Source organism: Ambystoma mexicanum, chromosome 2p (assembly GCF_040938575.1).
Source record: "Ambystoma mexicanum isolate Mex_15411 chromosome 2p, UKY_AmexF1_1, whole genome shotgun sequence".
NCBI lineage: Eukaryota > Metazoa > Chordata > Amphibia > Caudata > Ambystomatidae > Ambystoma > Ambystoma mexicanum.
The window spans coordinates 793,589,692-793,611,588 of NC_090923.1; the positions used below are offsets into that span (position 1 = coordinate 793,589,692).

At 49.3% G+C, this 21,897-nt stretch overlaps 1 protein-coding gene across 1 annotated transcript in view; it reads right to left on the reverse strand.

The window, feature by feature from the left end:
- LOC138566800 (inositol-trisphosphate 3-kinase A-like) overlaps positions 1 to 21,897 on the reverse strand; it is a 796,057-nt gene that overhangs the window by 244,240 nt on the left and 529,920 nt on the right. The gene's annotated exons all lie outside the window — the stretch shown is intronic.

Consider the following 21,897-nt stretch of genomic DNA (forward strand, 5'->3'; position numbering starts at 1 on the left):
AAGAATGGAACAGTTCTTTGCCGTTAAAAGGTAGGTCCAGAACCTTATCCTGGACCTCCTTAGAGAAGATTGTGGCATGAAGCCAAGCCTGACGAGAGGTGTCAACACCACGCATGAGGCCCTGAGCCAAGGGTGTCCACATGATGAGCCGCAGCCTTGAGCATATTCTGCGCCAGAACTCTGGCATCCGACAAGCCACCCTTAAAATCATCCAGCTTGTCCGTAGGAATGAGCTCTTCAAATTCAGATAGACCTTTCCACATTTTCATATTTGCCGCCGCTAAGATGAGCTCTGCGTTCGCCTGGCGCAACTACAGGGCCGAATTAGCAAAGATCTTCCTCCCCAAGGAGACAAGTAACTTGTCCTCCTTGGCCAGAACCTGAGCTGCCGCTGTAGAAGACACAGAGGCCGGTCTGGATTGTAATGTGGCAGCCGCCACCAGTGTGGAGGAATGGAGTGGGCAAGGCGCCAAGGCTACCTCTTCCGAAGTGTGAAGCCTATAACGAGCATCAATCCTCTTGTTAACGTGAAGTCCAGAGTGTGGTTTATCCCAGACCTTGCGGACCCTGGACAAAACGTCCCTCTGGAGGACAAGCCGGTACACTCCTGAGGAGACAAGGTGAATGCCCCAGAAAGCACCCCTTCTTGGGGAGTGGGTGCCTCAGGTATTGGTACATCCAGAAGAGACAAGTCCACAACCCGGTCATGGAACGCTCTAACAGAGCGGGGCTGGTCCTCGCTATCCTGATGCCCCCTGCGTGTCATCCGACACGTCCAGATCGACCTGCGTCACATGTGGCTCTGCCGAAGACTTGTCTATTGGTGACAAGGGAGGCAGGGGCGGAAGGGCTGGAGGTGGGCCAGTCAGTAGAGGTGGAACAGCTGCTGGGACAACCAGTGCTACGGCTGGAACAGTCGGCACAGGAGCAGGAGGGCAGATTTCCCTAAAAACACCTCTGAAATACTCCTTCATGGGGTCAGAGTGCATGAGCCTCTGAAATTTTCCAAAAAAGGCATCTTCCGCCAAAGGCTCAGGCATTGGAGCGGTGAGAGGCCGCTCATGAGCGGAGTAATTCCAGAGCCGTAAGGGAGAGGGCTGCCAAGAAGGGCCTCCTCCAGTCGGATCAACATAGATCAAAGGAGCTGATGCAGCAGGCAGCAAGACCGTGTGTGGTAATGGCATCCGAGCATTCCAGTCAAACACTGGACAAAAAGGATTCTCACCAGGCAGTCGATGTTCACCTGAAAACCCGCTCAAAGCACCCGATGGCGTAGATGTAAGGGAGGAATCCAAAATGGCCACCGTAGTTCGTGCGGGAACGGGCGCCATCTTGTCAGCGTCTGAGGAGACCTGCGTCACATGTGTGAGTGAGTCAGGGGTCTCCACTCGGGTCAGGGACCTCGACTTTAGCCTTGACATAAGGAACCTCGGCAGAGCCAGTACTGTGTGGCCTAGGATGTTTCCGAGACATACTATTAGCCAAATTAGCCTCTAGAAGAGGAACCCCAGCAGAGCCAGTAACACAGGAATTATGGCCAGCTACCTCACTCTGAGCCTCCTCAACAGAACCGATATCACCGCAAAGACGGGAACATTGAGGAATCCACCTCACAGACAAGACCTTGACAGGTCTCTCAGTTCTGTCAGTCACCTTAGCTTCAGAAAGAGGAACCTTGGAACAGAGTCCGGTAACAGCTCCCTCACGAGGGGCCTCGAACCTTGGTTCGGTACAGAAAGCCTCTACAGAGGCCTCAGGGCAAGCCCCGGTGTCTGTATGGGAAGGAGACCTTGAAGCAAGCTCCGTTACCCACCGCCTCAGTAGAACTGGGCCGTCGATTAGCGCCCACAGGAGGGGCCTCGGATTGCAATCCGGTGATGGTAAGCCCGTTACGGAAGCCCTCAGAGAAAATGCTTGTATCTTTTTTTAGGCCTGGAAGGCATCTGAGGGGGAACCCCGGTAATGGAGCTTATGAAGCCCGTCCCGGACTGGGAAGACCCCCGGAAGGAGTCCCCCGTCCGGGTGCCCTAAAAACCAAAGAACTTACCGGGTGCTTATTCTTTTCATCGATGAAACTCTAAAAATGCAGAGGAGGAGCGCGCTGAAACACCTCCTCCCACATCTCCAGGCAACGTTGAAGTGCCCGGACCAAGAGGGAATTGCAGTAAAAACACAAGTCCCACCGATGATCCGGACCCAAACACTTTAAACAAAGAGGATGGGGATCCGCCCTAGCGAAGCGTCGCTCGCAGGAAGAACAAGAAGGCAATTCTAAATTAACCGGCATAGACAGACTACTATGCGACCGCCAAACCGTAGCAGGAGAGTAGGGCACTGGAAGGATGCAAGTGCATCCAACCCCGACCACGCAGAGAACAGGACTGATGGGCGATGCGCTGGGCGGAGCTAAGGAGGGCGGGGGTTACGGCCACGTGTGGTACCCCACATAAAAAGAGGATACATTTTTGAAAAATGTGATGCTTTTTACAAAAGTGCTCCGGTCCCGTCCCACAAGACGGAACGTCCCATAAGTATGGAGGAAAGGGGGCGGGACGTAGCAGTATGCGGTTTGGATGCTTCACCAGGTCAGTGAGATTTTGGACGACGGTCAATCGCCTTCTCTCACTCTCATCTGGATTCACTTCTTGGGTTCTGAACAGCTGGCTGTCAGGAAGCGGACCAGCACTTCGACCTTTGTTTCCTGTCCAGAACGTCCAGCCACCAACTCTCTTGATACTGTTCAGATCTGTGTAAATAGCCGTGCGAACGGACAGGGTTAGTGGTTTTGGCACAGTTTTTGAACTGCCCGGTCTGCCAACTTCAGGTCAGGCCACCACGACCCAACCTCTGTTCTTCTGTAGGGTCGACTCTTAGCCGGCATGACGCATTCCCTGCATCTTACGCGGTGGTCGAAGTGTACAAAAAGTAGTAGTGGAACTATTTCGACTGCCGGCCTGCACCCACTCCCCACAAACCCCATCGCCACGGCCCCTTCCACACACAATACAAACCCCCAAACTTTTGCACCTGCTGTTTAAGGAAACGTTCAGTGTAGTGCACTGAAAGTGCAAGCTGCAAAGTCTTCCTACACTTTTATTTTAAAATGAAACCATTCTGGATCGGTTTCTTTTTAAAATAAAAGTATAGGAGCTGTAAAACGTAATTTTAAAAAGTAGAGGAGCACCGCTCCTGCTCACTTCGACCACTGATCTTACGAACAATGTTCTTCTGGTCAAGTGGGGTGCTCTGCCACTCTTGTACAGCTGGTCTCTCACCCTCCAGCCTTCAGTTGTTTTTGCCTCATGTAGGATGCCTATTCCCTTCTTCCTTTCCGCTTTCTCCATGGCCGACACCAAGTCAGCCTGCAAGACGTCCTAGTGTGTTACTTTGAAGCACAGCCTCCATTTCTCTTGCTCAAGCTTCTCCGGCCTGCCTTCAGATGTTCTCTCAGCTTTGACCTCTCTCAATTCTTGATTTCTCTGCAACTCAACTGCTTCCTCTAGTTCTTTCTCTCTAGCAATCTCTCCAGTCTCCTTCCAGATACCGTTCTGCCTTACTTTGCTTACAACAGTGTGATAAAACGTCCATTCCAGCGACTAAAGCTGCTCGGGTGTTTTTCCAGTTCGGTTGTAGCGTTCTCTGGAGCTTCATCCCAGTATCTAAACCATCAGGGTAGTTCACTTTTTCACAGCAACACATGATTTTAGGCATGAGTTTAGACAGTTCATATCCTAACATCAGCCTATCGGGTTGGGGTTTAAAGGGGCCGTGCCTCCCAGTTGCGTCCTCATCCCCAGGGCAGGAGTCCCTCTGCATAAGATCCTTCTGCATATTACCACCCCTAGAAAAACTTGGTTAGCGGCCTCTCCTCACCATCCTCATCGAGAAGGTTCTCCCCTGGGGAGAAGTGCGGCATCTGAAGGATTGTCATATAATATGGCATTTGTTTCGTGCCATTGCTATGGCCTCAAAGCACTGTAGGTGAACACCCTTGGAGGGCCACAGTCTGAGGTATGCAAGATTGGTCAGAGGAATTTAGAATGCACATTGCCAAACATACAGAGTCAATGCAACGCAAGTATGTTTGCATGGCATTGGTTGGCCTTGTAGCTCTTGTCAACCCAATCAGGCTCTCCTGGGTTATGAATGACTAAATAGCTCCCACCAATTTCGAAACCTGAACCACCATGCCTCGCCCCTGAAGTGCCAAAAAGCATTATGGATCCTGTATTCATATGTGAAAAATGATGAAGCATCACCCAGATACTTTTCAACCATTAGTGCTGCCAACATTCGAAAAGTGCTTAACCAATTGCTAATCTCACTCTATCCGTATGGTCGCTCTGATATCCAAGCAATATATATCTATGAATTACTTGTTCCATATCTTCTGCTTTTCGGACAATGGGACATGCCACTCAATGTGGTGGATGTTGCGCTCAAGTAGGCAGGAACAGGACATTGCCTAATGCCAATAGAGAGGCTGGGGGCAGAGCCCCGCCACTGGATGGAACGCATTCAGAGCAAGTTTACCCAGACTTGGGGTATCGCAAGTGTGCTTGTGGTGTGGGTATTTTGTTAAACCCCCACACATAAGAATGCTTGGGCTATGCAGAGGAGAGAGCGCATCCGATACTGGCAGCACTCGACAAAGTAATTACTGCTCTCTGGATGTTTGTGGTGCCTTTATGGCCTGGTGTTACTAAATGGAGTGTGACATATCCAGTAACTGGGACACCCCCCTCGTCACTACAAGGCATAAATTAGTTTTCAGAAATTGATTAGAAGAGTTTGCCAATTATATTTTTCTTGATTAGCAAACAAACCCAATTGATTAGCAATTTTGTACTGTTTGTAATGCCACCAGAAGATAGTTGTACCGCAGATATAAAATGAGCAACAATACAGCAGTTTTGTATAACGCTGAAGAAAGACATTAGTAAGTTGGGCCTTGCAAATTCTTTCTGTAAATTGGTGCATGTCATCGCAAACCCACTTTAGTTTGGCACACTGCTGTCACCTAGAGGTCAGCCATGTACAGTGAAACTTGAATTTGACATTTACTGCAAACAAAGTAGTTTAAATAAAGGTTTCCAACCTCACCTCCAAATGGTACTGGCCCTTCTTCAAATCTACTCGACTATGCGAGTGGGCGAAAATACTTTACAAGACCTGAATGAGTGTCTGTAAAAAGTTTAGCTGAATGAGCGGACACACATCAACAGATATGATAAAAAGGCTCTTAAAACAGTTTGGCCAGCTCGCTCTACTGCAGGTGCAAATATATAATGCAATCATAATCATAGAGCAAAGTGAGCTCTGGAGGCCAACTACAGTGTACAGTTTTGCAGTAGGTCTGTGGATGTACAGAATGGATGAAACTATTGATCGCTACTTTAAGTAAATATCAAGGTGGCATTGTGTATCCATAATGTAAAACAGTGGATGGCATAGCAGCCAGAGAACTGGGCAAACTAGGCAGAATATTGTACTCACTTTCAGGGTAGCGGGTATAAACCAACATGGTATGATAGGATGTCAAGGAGTATGGGATCAGCTCATGGGTTGAGCACAAGTTGCAAGCTGTATGTAACCAGCAGGCCACAGGACTAGGTTTTCCATCAAAGCATTTGGCTGTGTGGTCATGTAAATCTGCAAAGGTGTCCACTCGTCAATATGATGCATCTTGCCCAACAAAATGAAATCTAGTTGACACAGAGATTTAGATACACTTCACTGTAAGGCATGGAGTCAATGTAGTGTTTTACTGTAGAAATACTGTAATTATGCATTACGTAACCTATTACATTTTTAGAAAAGGAATTGAAAGCTTTTTTTTAACAAAAAAATAACATACTGGTCTTTGGCAGACTGGATACAGTTAGCTTAACAGTATTATCCCGATTATTTCTGGTTTGCAATTATTTGAAAAATAAAAATTAAATGTGCACAGCACTCCCACAAAGGCCTTTTTTTACACCTGAATGAAGGGGATGATTACTGCTGCACTCTTTCCATTAACCCCTTTGAACTTGCAGTGAACAGAGAAAAGAGGGCGGAGAGAGCTCTGAGGGCCAGGGGCATGCAGGGTGAGCTGCGTTATCATTGAACAGGGTAACTTAAATAGCTAACTTTGCTACACAAGTGATTATTTAATTAGCAAACATACAGAAATGCATAGCAAATTGCTCCGCAACACTGCTTATTTTATGCCTTGCACCAGCTCCGGTTAAGGGCTGTAGCACAGGAAATGCTGCAGCATGGCCTGCCAACTGTTCTTTGGAGATCCAGCCTACACAATCATACCAGTCCCCCCTTCCCAAATATCAGAGGAGCTTAAATGCCTGTCAGAATTAGCTAATTTTTGCCCAACAGATTTGCCCACTAGCAACATTCTCATTCCCCAAAGCACTACGTAAGTATTGAGATAACATATTAGTAACTTAGTCCCCAATCTTGCACCCCGTATCTTGCACCAGCAGCATGCGTCAGTGCGGCTGAGACCTTGTTGCCATCCTGGTTGGACTAGAGTCTGCCTCTTTCTAGGGAAGGAGGGGTTTACACAACCTTTTCCTGGCTGCCGGTCTGACCAGCTCTGAATGAAGTATGAATCTGTTGTGGGGTGCTTGGTCTCAGGCTCAGCAACAGTGGACATGAACTATCACTTTCTGAATTGCACAGTCCCGCTGCAGGTATTCCAGAGTCAGCAAAGGTAGCCGGTGGCCATTCATCCAACTCATCCAAACTAACATCAGCCTGACGCTCCATGGTGATTGGAACCCAATCAATTATGCCTCAAAAGCCTTTACATCAGCCAAGTTGCTCTTCTAACAAGGGTCCCACTGCTTTTCCGACAGTGCTTGCTATAAGTCCACTCAGCTAGTGCCTTTTAGTACATACAAGCGAATTTTGCCTTGCTCAAGGCTTTCCCAAAAGGCTGTGGCAAATTGTCCATAACGTGCAATGGGGCAGCAACCCACCACCCATTATGAAGGAGACAAGTCAGTACACTGAAAGCACTAGCTCAGCTGTAGCAAGCGACTGAGTTGAGTATGTGCTCCTGGGCCGAGTTGGTTTAGGAAACATGGTTTAGCTACAGGGCGGTAGAGTGTTGCTTCCCCAGTCTGTCGTGGCCCATTGGTTATGTTGCCTGTGTTACGGCAAGATGAAAAGCAGGCCACCATCAAAGCTCAAGACAGTTCCTTCCGTTTTTTTCCTTCATATTATTACCACCTTAAGCCATATCAAGAATAAATTAGCCACCAAACTCTTCATTTGCATGGAGTCTTTAATGGCCTCTGCAAGAGAAACTGATGCCTCTCTGACTGAGGCGTATAAACTCAGTTTTAAACTCTTATTGATAAGGTAGCCCCCTCTTAAAACAAAAAAGGTCAGTCAAAACACCAGTCAACAAAAATGGTGGTCAGAGAGCTGGCCACACTGAAGAGCTAAAACGGCAAAAAAGAAAGCCTGGGCAAAAAAACAAAAAACAAATTGTCTGGATGATAAACTAGCCTGTAATGTTTGGCAGTTGAATAATACAAATTAAAAATTATAATTCTCGCATTTTATTAGCAGAAAACAATGTGGGAGCCAGCATTTTTTCCATCTTGGGCAAGTAAAAATGCCCTATAGAACTAGAGTTCAAGATCACTTTAAAAATAAGATCCAAAAGGCAAGGAAAAAAATAAAGCAGCTAAACTAGCATAATCTCTTAGCAATATTACATCTTAACTCATTTGTCTTTAAATCCATCAAGGTGCATGATCTGCTCTGCACTCTTAGAAGTATGTGCCCAGCAACCGTTACAAATGATGCTTGTCCAGCCAAGATCGGCTTTAAATTTATAGAAATCTTTGCTCCCTTTCAGACACCCTCTACCAACGCTACTTTACAACACTATTCAGTACCAGAGATTATTAAGCATGTCCAAGCTGCACTGCATACAAAAGAATTTGGCCTTGATCCATCTGACCCAAATAACTATCAGCCGATAACAAATGTTTTGTTTTACTTAAAGTGGTGGACAAAATAGCCACATGCCAATTTCAACGATATATAGAAAAGAAGGCTATTCTACACCATCGTCCGTCAGGATTCCATCCCGGACATAGCAGATAGCCAGCCTTGCTTGATCTCTAGTCACAGCTGTTCGATAGTATTGAAAGGGTAGGGTGAGGGATTCTCATGATGTTGGATATTTCGGCAGAAGAACAAGTTACTCTCTTACCTGGTAACGCTCTTTCGATGGGATGGTCCGACGACGTATTCCATATCTATGACAGTAATCACCACAGCTGTACTGCTTCGATGTCGATACGCCGCCCTCGAGGACCTCCTCCGACGGCCGACATCACTGGATGTTATAAGTCGGACGCAGGACGCCCGTATCCTCAGTTGTAGTTTTTTCCTAGAACGTGTGGCACCAGTCTTCTGCCAGTCTGACCACACAAAGCCTTGCGGAAACGTAAGCTGCAATCGCATAAGAAATTCTGTAGCGGGCAAGGCAGGGAGCGAGCGATATGGAATACGTCGTCGGACCATCCCATCGAAAGAACGTTAGCAGGTAAGAGCAATTTGTTCTTCGTAGGGATAGGGTCTTCTGGCGTATTCCATTTCTATGACAGACTCCCAAAGCAGTACCAATGCAAGGAGGTGGGAAAAGAATTTAGAAAACAGAAATTTAGAATGCCCAATCAAATTGCGGGGTAAAGGACCGCCTTGCCAAAGGCCAGATCCTGCCCCCAGATGGAATCGAGGGAGTAGTGACGTACAAAAGTATGTACCGAAGCCCAGGTGGCTGCATCACAGATGTTACGAATAGGAACACCCCTCTGTAGGGCAGTAGAGGCAGCCATACCCCTGGTAGAATGGGCCCGTAAGCCGACCGGTGGGTCCTTACCCGCCAAGCGGTAACACTCAGAGGTAGCCAAAATAATCCAGCGATACAAAGTCTGTTTCATCACAGCTTGTCCCAAACGCTTTTCAGCGTAACCAATGAAGAGTTTATCATCCACTCTGACCCGGGACATGCGTGAAATATAAAAGCTTAACGCTCACCTAGGATCAACCCTATGGAGCCTTCCTTACCAGGATGCGGAGGTTAAAACGCCGGAAGAACAACCTTCTGGCCTAAATGAAATTCCGACACCACCTTCGGAAGAAAGGAAGGACGAACTCAAAGGACAACCCTGTCCTTATGAAACACAGTGAAGGGTGGCTTAACTAAAAGTGCCTGTAACTCACTCACTCTGCGAGCGGAAGTGACCGCAACCAAACATACAGTTTTAAGAGTTCACAGTCTCAAAGGGCATGAATGCAAAGGCTCAAACCGAGCACCCATCAGAAACTTGAGAACAAGGTTCAAATCCCAACCGGGCACCTGGAAAGGTGACGGAGGGAACACATTAGTGAGCCATTTCAGAAACTGAGAAATTATTTTAAAATAGGAACATTCTTCAGACGAGCGCTTAAATATGCACACTTGAAGGCCCCTGTGGGCCAAAGAAAGCAAAAAAGACAGAACCATGGGAATGTCACATGCAAAAGGATCCACATTCTTGACCCTGCACCAGTCGCAGAACTTACTCCAACAGCAACGATACAGGGACTTTGTTGCTGGCCGAGAGCAACACCTCCATCACGTCTTCAGGGAGGTCCCAATCCTTATACCTCAACCTTTCAGAAACCAAGCGTGAAGGTTGAGGGATCTGACCTCTGGATGGAGAACCTGACCCCCCTCCCGTGAGAGCAGATCGTCTCGGTAAGGAAGACGATGTGGAGGGCAGATGACAAGTCGAGAAGGTCCGGGTACCACCTCCTCCGGGCCCACGCCGGAGCAATGAGGATCATCCGGGAACCGAACCTCCACAACGCAGCACTTGCGGAATAACGGGGACTGGAGGAAACGCGTACAGCAGTGGGAACGACCACTCCACCACAAAAGCGTCTCCTAAGGCTCCTTTCGGAGGAAATTCCTGCAAGCAGAACCCCTCGTACTTCCGGTTGACACTGGAGGTGACCCCCAAAGGGCGAAGATCTCCAGGAGAATCTCCTGAGCCAACTCCCACTTGTGAGATCGCGCTCTGCCTGCTCAGAGCGTCCGCCGTCTCCATTTCGTCTCCGACCAGATGAACTGCCGAGATCAAAACTTCTTGCTGGATTGCCCAGAACCAGAGCTGCATCGCCTCCCTGCACAGAGGAAGTGACCCTGCCGCCCCCTTTTTGTTGAGGTAGTGCATGGCCACCGTGTTGTCTGTCAGCATCAGGACATTCTTCCCTCGCACAGTCGGCAGAAAAGCCTTCAGGGCTAGCCTGGCGGCCCTCCGCTCCAACAGATTGATATGGAGTCTGGACTCCGACGAAGACAAACGACCGCTGACTCAACTCGTTGGCATGAGCTCCCCATCCCGTGAGGGATGCGTCCATCATGATCGTCACCAGGGTAGCCAAAATGGAACCCCCTTCATCAGATTGTCTTTGACTGCCCACCACAGAAGGTCCTGGGCAACAGAGGACGGCGCCTGAACAGGGTCTGACATCCTGCCGGAGGTCTGAGACCACTGGAGCTTGAGTGCCCATTGCAAAGATCTCATCCGCAACCTGGCCTCCGGCACCAGAAGAATGCAGGATGCCATGAGGCCAAGCAATCTCAAGATCTCAAACGCTGAGAGACTCTGGGCAAGCTGAAACTTGTGCACCATCTGCTGAATGTGATGAGCCCTCACCTGGGGAGGAAAACACTGCCCCAGGGACGTGTCGAGCACTGCTCCGATGTACTAGAGTCTGAGTTGGTGTCAAATGGGACTTCTTTAAGTTGAGGGAGAAGCCCAGCTTGTGGAGGGAGTGACAGGTGACTGACAGATGATCCAGGACTTGCTCGGGAGAGCGGGCCCTGATCAACCAATCATCCAGGTAGGGGTAGACGTGAATCCCCCCTTTCCTGAGGTGCGCTTCCCACCACTACCATGAGCTTGGTGAAAACCCTCGGGGCGGAGGTCAATCCGAACGGCAGGACCCGAAACTGAAAGTGCGAGTCGCCAACCGCGAACCTCAGGTACTTCTTGTGCATTGGATGTATCAGAACATGAAAATAAGCGTACTTGAGGTCGAGAGACACCAACCAGTCCTGAAGTTGAAGGGCCTGGAGGACTTGAGAGAGAGTAACCATCTTGAACTTGTCCTTCCTGAGGAGTTTGTTCAAACTGCGCAAGTCCATGATGGGTCTCAATCCCCCGTCTTTCTTGGAAATCAGAAAATAAGGGGAATACCATCCCTTGTTCCTCTCCGCTACAGGCACCAGTTCTATATCGCCTTTCTCCAGCAGGGGATTGAATTTCCTGCGCAAGGAGCGGATCCGGACTCTTCAAAGAGATTCCCCAGTGGATTGTCTTGAGGCCTCTGCCGGAAAGGAAGACAATAGCCATGGGTTATGATCTCCAGAACCCACACATCTGAAGTAATGGCGCGCCACTCTGCAAGATGCTGCGCCAGCCTTCCCCCAACCGGCGAACCATGGGACATGGCCTCATGACTGAGCTGAAGCAGCTGCGGCATTGCCTGAGGGCAAAGAGGCAACAGCCAGAGCGGCCTTGGCACCTCGAGTACCCCGTTTTCCACCTCTGGCACTCCTACGGTGGCCCCTTTGACTGGCAGCTCCTCTCGCTTTACCAAAGGATGAGTAATAACGAAAGGAACCTCCCCTCCATTGCTGTCCCCTAGGAAACGAAAAGGTGGAGGTTGTCGAACTGCAGCGCCCAATGACTTCGCTGCAGCTTTTGAGGTCTGCAACCTCTCAATGCTCTCGTCAGCCTTGCTGCCAAAAAGATGTTCCCCGTCAAAGGGCATGTTGAGGAGCCGGGCCTGCACATCAGGAGCAAACCCCGACTTCCGCAACCACACAAACCTGCGTATCACGATGCTCGCCGCCATGGACCGGTTGACGCAATCTGCCATGTCCAAACCCGAATGAGCGGCCTCACACATGGCATCCTTGCCAACCTGAACCATGGCAAGGAAACCATCCCGTTCATCCCCTTTGGGAATATGTTCAGCCGCTAAGGAAACCGTTCCACAGAGTGTGCGTGAAACGGGACAAGGCACATATGGAGTTGGCCGCCTGAAGCGCCATACCCCCTGAAGAAAACACTTTCTTCGCCCAGCCGTCGAAACGCTTGTCGTCCCCATCAGGAGGGATGGTAGGATACGACGCCTGCTTTGCCAGGGCTGTAGCCGCCTGCACCACTAAACTCTCCGGAGTGGGGTGCTTGGACAAGTAGCAGGGGTCACTACTGGCTGGGTGGTATTTTCGCGGAAAAGACTTGCCCACTGCCGGGAGACTCTCCGGAGCAGTGCAAGCCGCCGCCACCCTCCTCTGGAGAGCCATATGAAACGGCAGTACCGGGTCAGTTGGTGGACCAAGGTCGAGGATATCCGTAAGGTCATCCTGTAGAAACTCCCCCGGGGGAGCAGACCATCCCGAGTACTTGGTGACCCTCGACATAAGGCGCTAGTACGAGGAGTCGACATGAGTGCCAGGCTCAGGCCTACAAAACTCCACCTCCGAAGAGGTGTACAGCCCACTAGCATCGTGCAGGGACTGCCTCAGGTCCTCAAACTGGCTATGGCCCGAGAGAATCTCGTCGGGCACCGTATTAGGAACCATGCCATCATCAGAGCCCACATCCACCTCCGAAATAAACTCAAGATGGCGGTAAGAAGGCACAGAATGTGAACCAAAGCCATGCTTGACCTTGGCCAGAGCCTTTCTAGGGGGTTCCACCGAGCCTCGGGGTACCCCCGTCGACACAGCCTCAAAAGGCGTCAAGGGCATTGAGTGAATTGGCATTGACGCCGAAGGCGGCACCGACAGCATCGATGGCGTCGACACAGGTCTCGAGGCGGAGCCCCAAGCGTGTCCTTCGACAGCCTGGGCGCCAATGACTTCGGAGGCGGGGCCTCGAAAGAGTCTGTCGACCTCAGCGCCACCGGCGTCGATGTTTTCCTCGAAGACATCACAGGTTCACACGGTCTTGAGCGCGTCGAGGACCGGGACCTGGACCGGGCATGACGAGAACGATTCCCCTTGTCCGAGCGGGACCTCTCCCGCGAATCGTGCCGACCACCCGAGCCCGAAGGCCTGCGAGCGGTGTCTCTCGACCGATCACGACCGACCCCACTCGGAGGCGCGGACGGACCGGGCCCTGCGATTCGAGAATCGCTAACATTTTCTTCCCGAAGGAAGCCCATTCCTCCGGCGTCGTCTGCTTGAAGGGTAAGCGACCCGCCGACGGGCAGAGTCCTCGGAAGAGGACGGGGAAGGCGACCGATGACGGCACTTCCGGGAGTGCCTCGAAGAGGCAGAGGAGTGGCGGGACTGACTCAGGGACCGAGACCCACTGGACTTCCGACGACGCGGAGAGTCGCCTCTCGAATCGTCCGTCGAAAGCCCTGCAGACCTCGACTTCCGTAGCTTAGACACCTTACCTACCGATAACTTCTTGCACTCCCGCAAGGCTTTAGACGTGAGCAACTTGCAGTCGACACAGTCCACGTCATGGGCCTCCCCGAGGCACCAGAGGCAGGCGTCGTGCAAGTCCGTAACCGATAACTTGGAGCCACAGTCCCCGCACTGCTTAAATCCTGGACGCGGGGTGGAAGACTAGGTAGACATTCTTCATGAAGAAGAAACTTCACAAAACGAACAGGTTCGAAGAACCGAGAAACAACAGAAACTCCAAAGAGTCGAGGCGCGCCGAGATCTCCGAAGCAAACATGTTCGTGGAAAAAACGGAACTGAGGCTACAGGCGTCGTGCGTCCTACTTATAACATCCAGTGACGTCGGCTGCCGGAGGAGGTCCTCGAGGGCGGCGTATCGATGTCATTTACGCAGGAGCCGAAAGATTTTCCGAAGCAGCACAGCTGTGGTGATTACTGTCATAGATATGGAATACGTCGGAGGACCCAATCCCCTCGAATACAACCTTTTGGATTTCGTCTTTTCTGGCAAACAGGTTAACTAAAATCTGCTGGGAAGGGAAAATGTCAGTGCTGACCTGTGGAGTTCCTCGGGGCGACCGCTTGTCACCATCTCTGTTAAATGTATGTATGAAGCCACCCTTCGACTTATTAAATCCTGGATGGGTATGTGCTTAAATGGTGCAAAGGCATCTGATGATGGTGGCTTCAGCAGGAAAACTAGCAAGGATAAAACAATCTGATTTGTATAGATAGCTGTTCCATAAATACTCTTAGGAAGGTTAGGATCTTGGGTGTTAGATTAGATTCCTCACTGACTATGTTTCACCACACCAGTGTGCGAGTTCCTAAAGCTTTCATTTAAGATTGCTTCGTCAGATTCACATTTATCTGTCCAAAAATAATTGTGCTGCAATTGCTAGAGCAGTTCTTTCCAAATTGGATTATTGCAACAGTTTGCTTGTCCGCACTTCTGTCAAAAACATTCATAAATTGTAAGTAGTACAAAACGACACAGTTCGAACAATGGCCTGCATTAATTGTAGGCAATACATGTCTGATCATAGGAATGCCTTGCATTGGCTTCAGGTTAATAAAGCAAGAGTTGAATTTAAAATGCTTTCCATGGTGCACAAATGCCTAAATGGTCAGGCTTCTATTTGGCTGTAGCAATTCAGTATTATAAATCTTCTCGCCTCAAATACTAAAGCACTGATTTTTTTTGTCCCACAGTTCACGGAACAGAAATCTTTACATTCCCCTGATCCCACTCTTTGGCAATAACTGCCACTGGATATTCGGTTAACATATAGCTTTTTAGTGTTCAGGAAACTACTAAAAACATTGTTTGAGAAGTATTAACAATACTGGAATCCGATTAGTCCTTTTGCCTCCCTGCTTCTTTTGGGTTTGTGTTGTTAGTTTGCTTTGTGTGCGGCGCCCTGATGCCTCTGGGCTTCTGCGCTTGACAAGTATGTAAAATAAATAAAAGCGTGTAGGGCGGGGGTGCTAGGTCCCGAACTGAAAGCTTAATATTTTTACTGTTATTACGGTCAAAGCCAACTTGAGGAGTGTTCTTGCATGGGGAATCTGACCTACACTGACACAGCCAGTATTATGGTCATGTTTTTCTCAGACGATTTATCATTTTTACTGGCATTCTGGTAAAAGCCAACACGAATGTTCTAACATGGGGTGCTGGTCTACATTGGTGAAGACAGTATGAGAGGTACAGCCAGCATAAACACATGTTCCTATATTTAACAGACTAGCAGCACACATGGGGGGAAAAGGCATAATGAAAATGCTCCTATGCACTTGGAGACCTGGCATCTATTGGATTTTTTCAGGTGTTTCCCTTAAGTGTGCAATACATTTAAAGCATTCTTTTAAAATATTTTTTCAGGGAAGAACTATTCCAGCCCCCATGATGGTTGGGGCTGCCTTGGTCGCTCACGCACATTCATGGAAATGTTTACGCCACTCAAACAAGCACAAAACACCAGTTGACCCTTTCAAAAGACCCTGTAATTCAGTCCAAGCAATGTTTCAAGAGTGCCCAATTGCCTCTGTGGAATTACTCCGCCAGCTTTGTCCCAAAAATGCAGAAACCCTGTTCTTGCATACAAGAGCAGTTATAGAATTAAATTGATTAAATAAATGGTTTTCCTAAGCACCCACTGGTCACAGAGCTCACATGGGAACTCATCTGAGACCGTGCCTGCTGGTTTTGACAATCCACCAGGCAGCAGAAGCTGAATCGCCCATCGATGACGTGCTCAAAGACCATAACAGCTCAATTTACGCTGCGCACTCGGGAATGCTGCTGCTAACTTCTGCTTATCGGGAGCTTATTCTAGATATTTGTCTGCTCGAAGCTGCCAAGATCATCACTGCTGTGCTCAGGAAAGTCGTTCCATACACGAAGTTCCACCACCTGCTGTAAAAACCATCCACCCTCTGGCTCCTAATTCACCCCCCTCAGACTCACCAGAACTATGCTTGTGTGCAACCGTGGCACAAACCCCCTTTGGACCACGCAGGGGGACGCACTCCTCAAGACTGGTCTGGGCCGGTGCCTGCAGGGCAGTCCCAGGACAGTTCAAAACTGTGAGCACCATCACTCGGTTAACCCATGGCTGCGTTGGGTAGAGTCTGCCATTATGTGGCCCTGGGCAATCCCCCTTTTAGGAGGTTCAAAGATGTTACAACCAACCACCTACTAACCATGTTTCATGCTTGGCGTCAGTGTCTTGGTAAACATAGGAAACCTATTACCCCGCTCATCCGCTTCACAAAAGTCTGAAGCAGCCTTTACCCTTAAATCTGTTATGAACGTGATAACCAGTGCTCCACATATAGTATGATAGTCCCTAGTTTTGTTCCTCCCCTCCTGCACCACTCTCCCTCTCCTTTTGTTTTTCTCCGGCTCCATCAGAAATGTCATCAGGCCTAGTACAGTAGTCGCCTGTCTGTTTCCATTTCTTTCCCACGCTCCTCCTCCCTTCCTTATCTATGTTTTAGCTCTTGCACTATCTGAAATGTGGTCAGCCGGAGTACGATAGTTAATTTCATTCGGCCTGTAAGAATGTCATTGTATTTTCCCCTTGTTCCCTCATTTGCCCTGAAGCGCTTTGAAACACATTGTGTATAGGCGCTATATAAATAAATTATATCATTAGATTTTGCTGCCTATTTTTTTTTTTTTAAGCTTTGAGCAAAATACATTTTTATGGAGTAAGAAAGTAGGTACAATTCAGAGTGGGAGTATTTTACAAGCAAGTAAAAATGTTTTTCCTGGAAAACAGAAAATGGCAACATTATGTCTTCACACCTAGTTCTTCATACATGTTTAAATATGAACGTTTACCTCTGCGTATCAGGCAGGAATAATTGTAGTTTATTTGGAAATACGTACACTGCTGGTCCAAACATATCCATGGAGCTCTGTGGGTGAAAGCAGGGGCACATGGTCCTATTTGTCGGTTTCCTATTTTTTGTTGGTAGTATTTTTTATTTGGGAGCATTTGCCTATTTTTAAAAGGAGTAAAAGTGGCCGATGCACCCCCTATCTGTAGGTATGGGAACGACAAAGAAGGCCTTGGAGTACTAAAGATCTGGACATTGCATCAAGTTATGCAGATCAGACTTCACTTTTGCCTACTGTGAGGAACCCAACGGCATCCTCGCTTCTTTTCCCCTGGTATCCTCTGTGGACAGGGACAGGCCATCGCTCTTGGATCCCGACCCCGAGGGTGGATATGCGAGGGAGGATCATCTGGGTTGTGGAGACTTGGGGAGAGGACATCCTTGAGGTGAGCCAAAGTATCCCCCATTTCCCTTTTACTGCAAACACCCCCACACCCTCATCCCTCAAGCCTTTATGGGATTTTGTCAGCCTTCTTTCTGTGACTACCCTAAAGTATTCCCCAAATTGCACCAGTATGGTACTGGGATGACACCTGGAACACCACATTGTGAAAACAAACATTTATCAAATCCAGCCAAGTACTGAGATGAGGAGGACGACAACAAGAGCATAACAGGACTACCACATTGATGAGCGGTCTAGTCCTTTTTGGTGTGAAAATGGAGGCGGGAGCTCTAAAGCTGGTGGCCCGAACTGAATGGAGTCAGCAATAAGAGAGCAATCAGGTGTGGGGAACACCCACAAACTGCTGCGTGCAGGCAGACCTCTCCAGTGTGGCGGCGTGACAGGAGAAGCGCTCAAGAGCCGTGGAAAAGTGAAGAGCATTTGCAGCAGAAAGCGATGGTACACGATACTGGAGGCCGGTGGCAAGCCGTGAGAAGGAGGCTGGCGGGACAGAGTGAAACGGTAGTGCGAGGCCTGCTTTACCGAGGAAGCACTGCTGGGTGTGCACAAGCACAATTAGACCGCTGGGAGAAGACGCAATGGACCGCACAGAGAGACAGAAGCCTATGGTGGCAGAGGACCGAGCAAGGAGCCGGTGAGTGCAACCAGGAAAGGGGAACATCAGGCTGGCAGGCAATGATCAGAATAACGTTATGAACATTAAAGTAAGGAACAAGTTACTTACCTGTAACTGTTCTCCAGCATGGGTCTGGCATGGATTCACATGCTCATGAATATTCCCCGTTGTCAGGCTGGGAATCATCGGTAAAGAAAAAAATCAGTTTGTTTCGTTTCTAAACTGTCTTTCTACTAGTAACTAATCACTGGTCTCTCTGCCAATGACTGCCCTCTACCTAAGCCCCTCCTTTGGCAGCACGTAAAGTGGCAGTAGGACCAAGAGAAGAGCTGCAGAGTCGTAGGAGGGAGGGTTCGCATGTGAATCCATGCCAGAACCATGCTGGAAAACAACAGTTACAGGTAAGTAACTTGTTCCTTCTCCAGCATGGGGTCTGGCATGGATTCACATGTTCATGAATACAAGAATACATAGCAGTACACATATGCACAACCACGGGAGGTGGCAAGGCTCAACATTAAGCATCTCTTACCTCCTCACCAGGCTCACCTTCAACAAGCGAACAGGTTGCGCAGCACTGCCTGGCCGACTCTGGACTCCTCCCTGGAATCCCGGTCGACGCAGGAGAATCTCATGAAGCTGTGCGTCGACCTCCACGTAGCAGCCCTGCAGATGTCCAGCAGGGGCACACCAGACAAGAACGCTGTGGTAGCAGCGATCGCTCTGGTTGAATGGGCTCGGACGACCGGGCAATGGTCGGTTTGCCAACCGGTGACAGTGCATGATGCAGCCGGAGAGCCATCTGGAAATAGAAGCCTTCGAGAGGGCCTTCCCTTGGCTCACAGGTCCAAAGTTTACAAACAGCTCTGATGTCTTCCGAAGACTTTGTGCGGACCACGTAGAAATTCAGCGCTCTAACAACATCCAGCAAATGCAAAGTCCTCTCAGCCGGTGACGGGTAGAAAACAGGTAACACCAAGGGCTCGTTGAGGTGGAAGTCTGACGGCACCTTGGCAATGAAGGAGGGGTGCGTCCTCAGCACAACCCTCGTGGAATGTCAGGTAGAGAGGGCCTGGATCTCTCCCACTCGTCGTGCGGAGGTGATGGCCACAAGAAGCGCAGTCTTCCACGACAGGAACTTCAACGGTGCCAAATGCAGAGGCTCGAATGACGGCCCCATGAGCCTGGTCAGTACCACGTTGAGGTCCCACACCAGGGCCGGAGCCTTCACCGGCGAGAACGATCGGAACAGTCCTTTCATGAATTCCTTCACCACGCGATAAGACCACAGAGATGACCGCCCTGGAGTTCTGGTGTAGCGGGAGATAGCCACCAGATGGATCTTGGAGGCATGTGCCAGCCCCGCCTTAGACAGCGATAGCAAGTACGGCAGCAGGCTGGACAACTACAACAGCCTCTTTCTCAATCTGTCTACATCTACTTTTCGCCCAAGACTTATCCTTAGCCTCAAGCCCAGTGACCATATCTCTCCAGGCTGAACTCTCTCCACTGGCTCCTGGTGGCTGCAAGGATCAAGTTCAATACCCTCTGCATAGTTCACAAGGCTTTCTGGGGCCAGGGCCAACACTCATCCAACTCTCTCTTCCGAAATACCATCCTTCTAGGGCCCTTTGCTAAGCTACCTCCAACTCTGAGGGTCAGACACTTCTCCAGGCCGTGAGTGGGAGTTGGGGGGGGGGCAGATCCCTCTCCTCTGCAGGTGCCTCCCTCTGGAACTGCTTCCCTGCCTCTCAGGCTTGAGCCGGACCAACAAGTTCTGGAAGCAGCTCAAGACACTCCTTTTCTCTTCTTTTGTCTCACTTCCTTGCTCACTTACCTGTATGCTGCACCGACCGGTTGCTTGGTACGTCTCACTAGGTAAGCTCTTCCATGACCAGTCTTCCTTGAACTGCCTCCTAACCTACGGTACACTTGGGGCTGTAACTGTAATCCCCTACAGCCCTCCTGCTTCCTTGCACTTCCCCAGAGCCGCACTGGCCGGTCTGCACTTACAACAGAGCCTTGCAGAACTGATCGTACTTCCCCATTGCCCTTCCCCCTGCACGATCCGAATGAAACAAGGCATAGTAGGATCATGTCTCTAGTTTTCCAACGCTTGTCTTGTGGCGCCTAGAAACACTTGTGTACAGGCGCGTTATACATGCCATATAAAAGAATGATGTTGCGTGAGAAAAGCGGATTGCAATCTTGCTGCATTTCTACCTTTAGCAGACTTCTGAATTTTCGTAATGTGACGGAGCCAAGTTTTTTTTTATCCTGGTGATAAAAGAACACCGTTTAGTTGTGAAATATTAAAGTGCATTATTTAAAATGTTGTGAAGCTATTAGTACTTGCTTCGATGCTGTGTATTTCACTAATTTGCCTGTGACAATTATTTCTTGCAGGTGTGGGTGCACCTAGTCTCAAAGCTCCTGCACCCCCGACACTCAGCAACCTTGTATTCCAACACACCAAACTGAATCACAAAGAAAACCCCCCTCCCATTTGTATGTTCACCTGCAATGTGGCATCACCTCTCACACAGCAAAAAGATGCATGCCCCCATCGGGTAATGACCACAAGCAGGTACCATCAGACATGTTATTTAGTTCTGCGTCTTGAAAATACCGTTTTAAAACGCAAGAGATGTGTGGGTTCCTTTTACTTTATGATCGTAGACCATGAGAGTAGGTATTTGGTTTAACTGGTCATTTTCATTGGCAAATGGCCTAGAATTATACAAAGCCTGAACGCCCGGAAGCTGGTGCCAGCAGCAGGTAAGTGGGGGAGGGACCCCGACCCCCGACCGTTCCGGGAGAGGGCCGCACACAAAAGGGCGCACCAGCAGAATGAGTCCTTTAATGCTGCAATCCGCGGGTGCGACCTTTTGTGCGCGACCCGTGGACATAGATACATCGATGCAGGCAAAATAAAATGCCTCAACAAAAGAAACCCATCTCCGTTGGTTGCCAGACCCCTGTCCTGGATCCACGTGGGTAATGTGCATAAAGTAAATGATTAGATTTTGCAAACAGGGTTTACTACCACAGCACTTAACCTTAATTGCAGCTGCCATGAAAGGTTGAGGAGCATTCCTCTGGAGATGTCACGTTCTAAGTTTACAGCACAGAAACCACTTTACGCTGGCCGAGTCATAACCTATCAGTTCCCTTAATGATGGGCACTCCCGCTTGTCTGACCGGGATGCTTCTCAAACCAAATCAGGCATTATAAGGCTGAACACGTGACTTGCAAATTATGGACCATAATCCCCATACCGGTATGTAAAAATGTCAGTGCTTAATTGGTAGGGTTGTTTGCCAGGGTTCATTCAACCATGGCACTTATTGTCTGACACAGTTTGATAGAGCATCCATCAATCCCAATGAGCATGTGAGGGCTGTAGTGTAACCCCAAATGTGTCCACACAGAGGCTGGCCTGACCACGGAGGGGGCACTAGAGGGACAGCCTACATAGGGGGCGGCCCCACGCCCACCCCTCCTGGGGTCGGCCATCACCTCACATCCAGCTCTAGGAGGAAGTGGGCATCCCTGGGACAAAGGGGGGGGCTGCACAGGATCATTCACTTTTTCCTGCAGCTCCGCCCCGATTTCTGTTCTTCAATAAACTGCAAGCTTTGTGTTTGCAAACTTTACAACTGTCTGTGTTTATATTATGGATTAGACCTTTGTCCCATTGTTTTATCAAACTGATTAGAGGAGGAGGGATCGCCCAGCTATGTGAGGAGCAGCTGTGGGTTGTAGCAGCAATGGTGGGGAACTGCCCGCGGCAGTGTCAGGCGTGCTAGATACCATTTGGCCCCTGGCACTGATTTTCTTACTAATTAAACACTGCATTACAATAAAAGGTAGCAGAAAAGCAATTACCCAAACTCCCACAATGAATCAACCATCCTCTCTTGATAATGATAGCATCGTGATAGGTGCAAGCCTTCATATCTTGATTC